This window comes from Gavialis gangeticus, unplaced genomic scaffold (assembly GCF_001723915.1).
Source record: "Gavialis gangeticus isolate Ggan-Ray unplaced genomic scaffold, GavGan_comp1, whole genome shotgun sequence".
In the NCBI taxonomy this organism is placed as follows: Eukaryota; Metazoa; Chordata; order Crocodylia; family Gavialidae; genus Gavialis; species Gavialis gangeticus.
The window spans coordinates 5,698,915-5,707,765 of NW_017729000.1; the positions used below are offsets into that span (position 1 = coordinate 5,698,915).

Sequence of the window (8,851 nt, forward strand, 5' to 3'; positions counted from 1 at the left end):
ACCGTCTTCCACCTGATTTACGATCAACCCACCTCCAATGTGCAACTAACAGCAGCATTTACATCATTGCTGAAGTTGGCCCCGGCTGTATAAGAAAACACTACGGCACAGGCTAATTGCTCGCATGCCCAGTGTTATTTTCATTGCACAGTCAATGCCAGTAGCGTCCTTTGATGACAGGGCACTGTGCAGCCAGGCACACCTAATCACTGGCCAAAACAACCTGCTCGTGTTGCTTTTTCCAGTAAGCACATGAAAAAGCAATGAAGCTCACATTGGCATCAGCATTGCAAAAAAGAGGGAGGGAGAAGTGCATGGGTACACGTGCCCGCACCCCATTTAAAATGTGAACACGCACAAGTCAAAATACACAGACCCGTGCCAAACACACGCCTACAGACTTACTCCAGGACAGAGCTGTGCAGAGGGTGGAAGTCCTTTTTCTGTGCAAAAGATTTCAAGGTTTTTAAAATATGGCTTTGCTCCAAATTCGAGGGGGAGGGAGAGGAAAATATTGATATTCTCCACGTTGGAAATGTTATTTTTAAAGTTTCTTTTTAACTTCATTTCGCATTCCAGTATAATACAGGCTTGAGGATCTGCAACAAGTCATTCCCCACTGAAACGCCCAAATCGTTCATCGAGACATTGTAAGATCCTTCTGCCCCCAACCCACAATTTGCCTTCTAAATAAAATTCGAGCAAAACTGACCCAATGTTGCCTTTCAGCGTTGATCAAACCACCTGCTCTGTCGGAGCACAGCTCTGTCTGAGTTTCACCCACCAAGCTATTCCAGAACGTGCGGGAGACGCATTTAGGTCCAACGACACCGAAATCCCACGTAGTCTACACGCCTGCCCTGCGGAAACACGAGGGGCGTATCAGCAGCAAAGCCTGCACGTGCCCGTACTGAAAATATACACAGATGTAAATGCCGAATCGAGGGCTTCGGGGATTGTGTGATGTACTTCTCTCGAGACAGCTTTGCTTATGTCTGTCTTGGCATACTAGTTGCCCCCAGGTCAGGATGATCCCCGAGCCCCTTCCCAACTTTAGAGGAATCCTGAAGTCACTGGCCAAGGGGAGCTCTCCTCATGGCGTTTCTATTTTGGTCAGCTGGGTATCTGGTTGGCCATTGCAGGCTTTTACTTTGGGGCAGACTTGAGTAGATGGGGGTATCGGTCCAGGGTACCATCCTCACAGCGGAAAGGCCTTTTTATTTGCAAGAAGAAGGATGCTTCAAAGCTGGACAGATGCAATGCATATTTGGATAGCTCAATCCTCTCCCCTGCACTAGGGTGACGTTTCCAAACATACCCCGATGTCCTCCCCACCGGGGGCATGGCTGAGATCCACCCCGGACCGAATGCAGGAGGCATTTCAGACTCTGCTGCAAACTTTGCTAGGGGTCCTAGCTGCGCCGCCATGCAAGGCAATGAAGGAATCTGGAGATCTTGCCCCAGGGCCAAGCTGCATGGCATGGGTTGGCCCAACAGCCAGCCGGGCTTCCTGCTTGTGGACATATGGCAAGAGGTCCTTCACAAGGGAGTCTTTTACCCACCTCGGAGGGTCTCTGTCCTTTCAGAGGAGTTGTCAGACAAGCGAGTCCGGCGAGACATTCCCCATTCATCCCCCGGACCCTCGACGCTCCTCGCTCTTCCGAAAAACCCATCTCGCCGTTGTCTCTGACGCAAGCGGCTTCCTTCCCCCTTTGTTCGACCAGCCAAGTTCCCTCGGAGCAGAAACAGAAAGAAAGGCCCTTTGTTCCCATCTGCAAACAGGATCATGCCCCGACGTGCCCCCAGCTCCTAATGACGGCCTGCCCCTTGGGGGGCTTCGGGGTCACCCCCGCTGTCTAGCCAACTGCCCCCGCCTTAACCTCATGTTTGTCTAAGGGCCTTGTCTCCTTAGCTCCACAATGCAGAGTAGTGTTCTCCACCGCCCACCACGCTATGGGGCGTGTGCAAGGCAAGGAAAGGGGAGAGTGTGCATGCATGCACGTGCGCATGCCTTTGGAGGGATCGGGGCTTGTGAGAAAGAACACGAGTCCTTTGAGATGAGAGTCAGTGGGTTCATCTCTAGGGCTGATGGTGGAGGTGGATGCTGGAGCAGGGCTGAAGAGGGCTTTGCCAAGGGAAGGATGGATGGATGGATGGAGGGAGGGATTCCTCACTGAAAAGCCCTCCTGCTCCTTACAGTTGCCTGGGGGCAGCTGAGCATTGCAATGAAGTTGAAGGCAGGATAATGAGCCTCAGTGGAAGATGGAAGGGGGAAGCTGGATCTCAATGAATGAGCCACGATTAATGAGAACCAGCTGAAGATCCCCTGCTCCCGGCTTGCCTTCCCTGCCTCCTCCGCCCCCCCTCGCCCCTGGGGTCAGCCTGTATTTTCTTAAGCACTGATTGCTGAGAAATTGGAGGCCTGCGTCCCAACAAAGGTCTGATTTGTTAACGCCAGGCCCGCGGCAAAGCGCTCTGAAACATGAGGAACTGAGTTACAAGCGGCAACGCACGCGGCTCCCATCCAGGAGGAGAGCGGGACGGTTTGGAAGGAGCAAAAATACGAACCCCCGTCTTGGAGACCTCTCGGGAAGCGCTGACCAGCTGCAGGGCCAAACCTCAGGGGCTCCTCGCCTCCCCCTCCCTGAGCAAACACATGGACATGTGGTCTCCAGGAAGGCCTACCTACCCCGCAGGCATTTACACGGCTCAGGTGAGCGCTGCATGGCTCCCACATGAGAACCACAAACACGGAAATCACACGGGTGGCACAGAGGGGAGCTCACCCCAGCCACCAAAACAGGTTGGAGGTGGTCTAATTTACCACAATAAATCGAAACCTACCATGATCAAAAGATGTCAACATGTGTTTTCACACGCCGCTAACCTAGCGAAACAGGGATTTTTGGTGCCGCTTCGTGTCGTGCATCGAAACAACACGTCACGTGTACAAGCGCCCAACTCAGCACAGTTGACTAGCTAAGAAGATATCCCCAAGGCTAGCTGTCCTCTTCTCCTTCGCCCTGGGAACGTGCACCCTTACCAGGTTGTCTGTTGTGCAAGGCGCTGTACAAAACACAAACCACCTGCTGATGATGCTCCTCGCATCCTGTATTGGCCCTGGGTGAGTAGCTTTAGCTCAGCAGCAGCTTAGGCAGCAACAAAGCAGGGATAGAGCCTGTTGTGAGCCTGACGTGAAAGCACCGAACCCTTGCACAGTACGGGCAGGTGGGCAAAGGGGCTGCTTTCGAGTGCAGCAGAGCACCGAAGTCACAGGAGCACGCACAGGCTCTGGGCACCATTCCCCGCTGCTGGAAGTAGCACCCAGCCTGCTGCAGGCATGCTTGCCCTCCCTCCCAGGGGTTAGCCTACCCGGCCTCAGCCGGCACAGAGGACCTAGCGACCAGGCCAGGCCTCTCGGTGCTTCCCCACATGGGCATCAGCAGAGTTTCTCGACCGGTAGAGCGACAGCCTGGGGTGCAAACTCCTCCCGCCCAGGGGCAGGTGCCCCACAAGAAAGCTGACTGCAGGAAACGTCCCCCTTATGTTCCTCAGATAGCCAAGGGGAGGGATGGGGTGGGACATGCGATCTCTTTCCTCGTGGACAGCCACGATTGCCTCCTCCACCTCGCCAGGGCAGGGCTTCAAATCTGTCAGCACTTGGAAACCATCACTTGCCACCTTCTCCTCCGACAACGAGTTTCGTCGGAAAGCCTCGTTAACAAGCTGCCTGCATACAACGTCCCAGTGGATCCCCGTGCAAAAAAGGCTCCTTATCAGAGAGCAACAGCCGGGTTCATTTATCTCTAACGGATACAATGGGACCTTTCCCCTTCCTTCATGAAGTGTCGGTGATGGGAGGCATCTCTGGCATTGCTGCCCTCCCCTGTAAGGTTAACGTCTAGTCGGTCTTGGCAAGGATTTCCAGCCTTGTCCCACCTTGTCTCTGGGAATCAGCAGGAAGGAAATCCTCCCTGGGGCTTTTCCAGCCCCCTCTCCCCACGTGAGGCTCCCAGAAGATGGACACCAAAAGGGTTAGGGTGGGCCAAGGAGCTGGGGGAAGAGGTCATGGTACATGAGTCAGGCATTGCCCTTTCAGCCACGTGCCGCTAGTGTACGAATGAAGGCCCAGGTAGCTGCGCAGAGGTGGAAAACGCCTTCTGCAAAACGTGAGCTCCCCCAGGACCCGGGACCCAGGGGGAGAGGTGAGCAGGAAGGAGGTGGTGAGGAGGGGGAAGCCACTCTCCAAGGAGGGAATTTGCTGGTTGAGAGCAACTTTTAGCCAGATTTAAGGGCTTGGACACATGCTTGGAGGAAAGGGGCATGAGTCGCTATCGAACGTGGGAGCGCACAGCACGGCCTCTGAATGAGACCTTCCTAGACCTTAAGTGCTGGAGGCTGCAAGAGGAACAGGGGGAAAAACCCTGGTCAGACCCAGTTCACTCTCTGCTCTCTGCCCCTGTGAGATATCTTTCCTGCCCATGTCCAGGAGGTTTGGACCCGATGGTCCTTTCCAGCCCCTAACAACTACGATGAAGCTATGAGATGCAGGAGACTGGGGAAGACAGGCCGATGGTCTGAGCAGCTCTTCTGTTCCTATGACTAAGTGAGACCCCTCTCCTCCCAACAGCCCCTTGAACACAATCACAAGGGCTTCATCCTCCTGATGGGAGGAGAGTCGAAGCTCATCTATGTCTATCCCAAACATGCTGTTGGGCCAATAAAAGATATCACCTACACCAATTCTGGCCATTATAAAAGCCATTCGTTGCCTGGTTTGCAGGGCTACCAGAAGCACATCCAGGGCATATACTAGTTACACCAGACATGGCATGCCTGTGTCTGTATATTTTTGAGAGGGAGCTGATGTGCAGTCCGTGTGTGCGTGCTAGGTTGCTCACATATAATGAACGTGTTTGGAGTTTGCACGTGTGTAGTATGGAGCACGCCTGAGTTTACCTGATCAAGAAGTCAGCACACGCCAGTGCAACTAATTGCATTCAGCTGCCTAGAGATTTTCCTGAAGGTTAAAAGCCTGGCAAAGAAGAGCTCCAAGGAGCAATGCAGCCAGAGGAAACGAGAGCAGAAAAATGTCATAAACAGATATAAACTTCCCAGGCTATTGCTCTTCCCTGCTCCGGCATGGACAGGGTCAGGCCCTCAGACTGTTTATAGAAAACCCAGTTTACCAAGAAATCCATCTCCCATTTCCTGTTGACTGCAGAAAGCTAAATCCGAACCGAGCCAGAAACCTCTGCGGGCTGGAACTCAAATGAACGAACGTCCTTGCTTAACGATAGGGAAGGGGCTTGCACTGCAACTCGGTACCGCTCAGCTGTGAATCCAAATGAACGTGTCCGTTCCAGCTTTCCACTTGTCCATCGTGGGGGTCATTCCAGGAAGTCCCGCCTTTGGAGGACGGTACTTCCCGGGTGATATCACACAGTCAAATGCTAATGATTGGCTGGTGCCAGGAGGGGCTGGTTGTGAGGCACTACTGGACTCCTTTTGCACTGATGTTAAAACAAAGCCACCCCAATCATTTGGGCTGCTCGATTGTAACCGGGGACAGGATCTGGGACACTGCCGGGCTCCCATGAACGTGGTGCTTGCAAATCAGGCCCTCTGGCTTCCCTGACATGAACCTGGGGGGGTCTGATTTCCAGGGGTGCTGCTCACCCTCAAGTCCGCCGGTGCTGTAAGTCAGCAGCACCTTGGAAAACAAGAGCAATGCTTCGTGCATGGGCCGTTGCACTCAGCCTCCGGCTGGGAGTCAGGTGGATCCGAGTGCAAGTTCACACGTCACGACTTCGGCACAGACGCTTGCCCAAGCCCTTCTCTGGTAAAATGGGGAACATAACATTTGCCTGCCTCTGGCAAGGCTGGAGGCTTGAATTCCTTCAAGGCCCTTCTGACCTTAAAAATCAGTGGGCATCTGGAAAATGCCTTGAGCTCCTCCTCTCCAGACGTGCAGCAGCCCTCCATCCTGTTCTTCCATTTCCCATGGCTTTCTTCCATCCCTTGTTCTCTCCCTCGCGCTCTTTCCATAGCACTCAGCCTAAATCAAAACCACTTCTGCAGATGTCTTGTGTGGAGAGGAGTCTGCAACCTTCTGCATAAGTCCCACTCAAGGCCGAGCTCCATTCTTGTGAAGTCCTCCCAGGCGGGGAGTTCAGCCAACTGGGGTGCACAGCTTCAGATACCGCTGCTATTTACTGCCTGAGTCATCGTCCGTCATGAACCCAGAGGAGCTGAGGGAGGAAAGACTCTGCACTGACCTGTAAACCATCTTCTTTTTCTCTGAATCCATGCAGAAAAGGGAAACGCGCGTCTCTCTTTCTCGTTGCCAGCCAAAGGCCTCCTGCGCTGGAGGGAGAAATGAGCCATGCCCTCCTTTCCCAGCTGTCCTCTGGAGTCGGCATGTGCTCGGAGCTGCACGGGGTGCAGGAAAGCGCAGGGCCCGACCTTGAGATGCGCAGCCCTAAGCCACAGTCCTGCAGCCGGATGCATGCTGGAAGACCCCCTCCACCGGCAGTCGTGGTGGAGTCAGTGGGTTTCTCCACAGGCCGCAAGTATCTGATGTCTTTGGAGCCAGGATCTGAGATACTGTGTGCCTAGGTTTACTCTCCCCTTCCTCCTGCTTGCATTGCTGCACCTCACCAGCAGTAAACCCAGCCTGTCCCCACTGCACGCCCAAGGGCTCCCCATCCTCCGTACTCCCTGCCGTCCTCTCCCTCGTCCAGCTGTGGGCTCCCAGGGCCGACATGCCCACACTGCCCCCACCCCCATCCTAATCCCAGGGTGCCCAGCCACCACTTCCTCGGGGCTCAGCTTCTTCTCCAGGCCTCGGACACATCAGCACAGCCCCAACCCCTTAGGCAGCTACCCATGTTCTCCTCCCGTTTGCAGTGAAAGGACAAGGGATAGCATTAAATGGAGCTGGGACATCTTTCTAGCCTGGCTGTATCCTGGTCTGCAAGCGGCTTGGGGCAGGGGCCGCCTTCGGCCAAGTGCTGGCAGCCCTGAGCTCTGGGATCTTGAAGCAATGCTAATATTCATACAGTGGAAATTTCACTGTGCAACGGTGGCAGACGCAGCTGTTCCCAAACCTCTCCCAGGGCACCAGAGACCCCGGGGATGGGTTCAATTCATCTCATGCCAAGAAGTCTCCATCCCAAAGGATCAGATCCATAACTCTCCCCCACTACCAGTGCTCGTGCTTATAGACCCTGCACATCCCCCTCACACCCCTGCTCTCTGGGGTTGCACACCACCTGCTCTTGCCCCCTCTCTGCCACCCTAGGGCCCAGTGCCAAGGTCAGGAGCAACTCTAGGAGCGGCCGGTGGCCTGGGCAGTGGTCCACAATGGCCAGAGCCAGCCAGGGAATGGAGGCAGCCGTCATGAGGAAGATTCTGGCTCAAATGAATCCAGCGCCAGATGTGGCAGAGCCCGTCCCAGTCCCAGTCTCATGGCTGGTCAGCCCGCGCCATCCCACCTCTCCTGCACCTACCGCATCACACTTGGAGCAGAGGGTTTCTTTCCTGCAATGCTCCCAGCAACAAAACCTAGCCCCAAAGCCAGGCTGCCCCAGAGAAAACATCCACTGCAACCTCCCCCATTGCTGCAGCCTGCCCCAGCAAGCGGGAATGCAGCTCTGCAGCCTCTGACCACCCCAGAAGCAGATGCCAAAGCCCCCCACACACACACTACTGTGCACACGACTGCCCTCGGTAACTCCCCTTCACTGGAACCAGTAAGAGCAGCTGGTATCCAGGGGGAAGGTAATCAGCCCTCTGGCCTCCTGATCTCTCCCCTCTGGGTCCTTGGGACCGAGGCTGCTCAGAGCCGGGCACTGGTGCCGCGGGGGGGCTGCACACAGGCCTGCAAGGGTACAATAGGTCATGTGCTCACCAGCTGCTTGGAAGCCTTCCCTTGGCTCCGCGTCACAAGTCCAGATTTTTATAATTATTAGTGCTAGTAATTTACCGGAAAATATTTATCCTGGCTCCCAGCGAGGGGTCTGATCTGGGTAGGCCTGTCTGTGCTCTGAGCAAGGCCAGAAACCCATGTGTGCATGAATGCGTGTGCGCGCGCAGACTGAATGTGTGCATGTGCGTGTATGTGCATGTGTGTGGGAGAGAGCACGCCTCTGTGAGCATCCCAGTGATTGCAGGTGCGGGAGCTGCGTGCACGTCTTAAGTGATAGCGGGCGTGAGTTACGTCCGTCTATACAGCATCGATTCACGGACTCATGGAAAACGAGGGTGGGAAGGGACCTCCGGAGATCACAACTAGTCCAACCCCTGCTTCAAGTGGGAGCAGCCCCGCCTAGACCTCTGCCCATCTCTGCACAAGCTGCCCGTGGTCGTGTGAGCGGGTCTGTCCCGTGACTGCGTGGGACACGTGGAAGGGAGCCCAGATTTCGGAGCTGGGGCCTGCCTTAGTGCACCTGCCTTCAGATGTTAAGGCAACATCCCCCCCCAGCATAGGGGGTGCAATCAGGCACCTAATTTGTGTGCAATCAGGTGCCTAATTTGACTCTTTTTTTGTTGCGGCCATTCCAGCACCCCGGCGCCCCGGCATGGGGCGGTGACGGCAGTGCAGCAATGCAACTGGACTGAAGAAACTGCAGTTAGAAGAGCGAGGGGTGGAGCATGGAGCAAAGGGGATGCTCCCCTACCTGCCAGCGAGAGACGGAAAGGGGCAGAAAAGGCCTTCAGCCCCCCCAGCAATGCTCATAGGAAGCTCTTTTGGGGACTCGTGAGAGGTAAAATGCCTCAAAAGCAAGGGGGGCAGACCCCTTCGCCTCATCTGTTGAGGGTCACCCCAGGCTCCTTGATTGCAGCGCCT

At 55.1% G+C, this 8,851-nt stretch overlaps 1 long non-coding RNA gene across 1 annotated transcript; it reads right to left on the reverse strand.

Moving 5' to 3' along the window:
• Positions 1-562: 562 nt before the first annotated feature.
• LOC109289882 lies at positions 563-8,107 on the reverse strand. Its single transcript, XR_002095459.1, has 2 exons — positions 7,988-8,107; positions 563-1,733 (listed from the first exon to the last, which is right to left on the reverse strand). It is a non-coding gene; the product is annotated as an uncharacterized LOC109289882 (long non-coding RNA).
• Between the last annotated feature and the right edge of the window lie 744 nt (positions 8,108-8,851).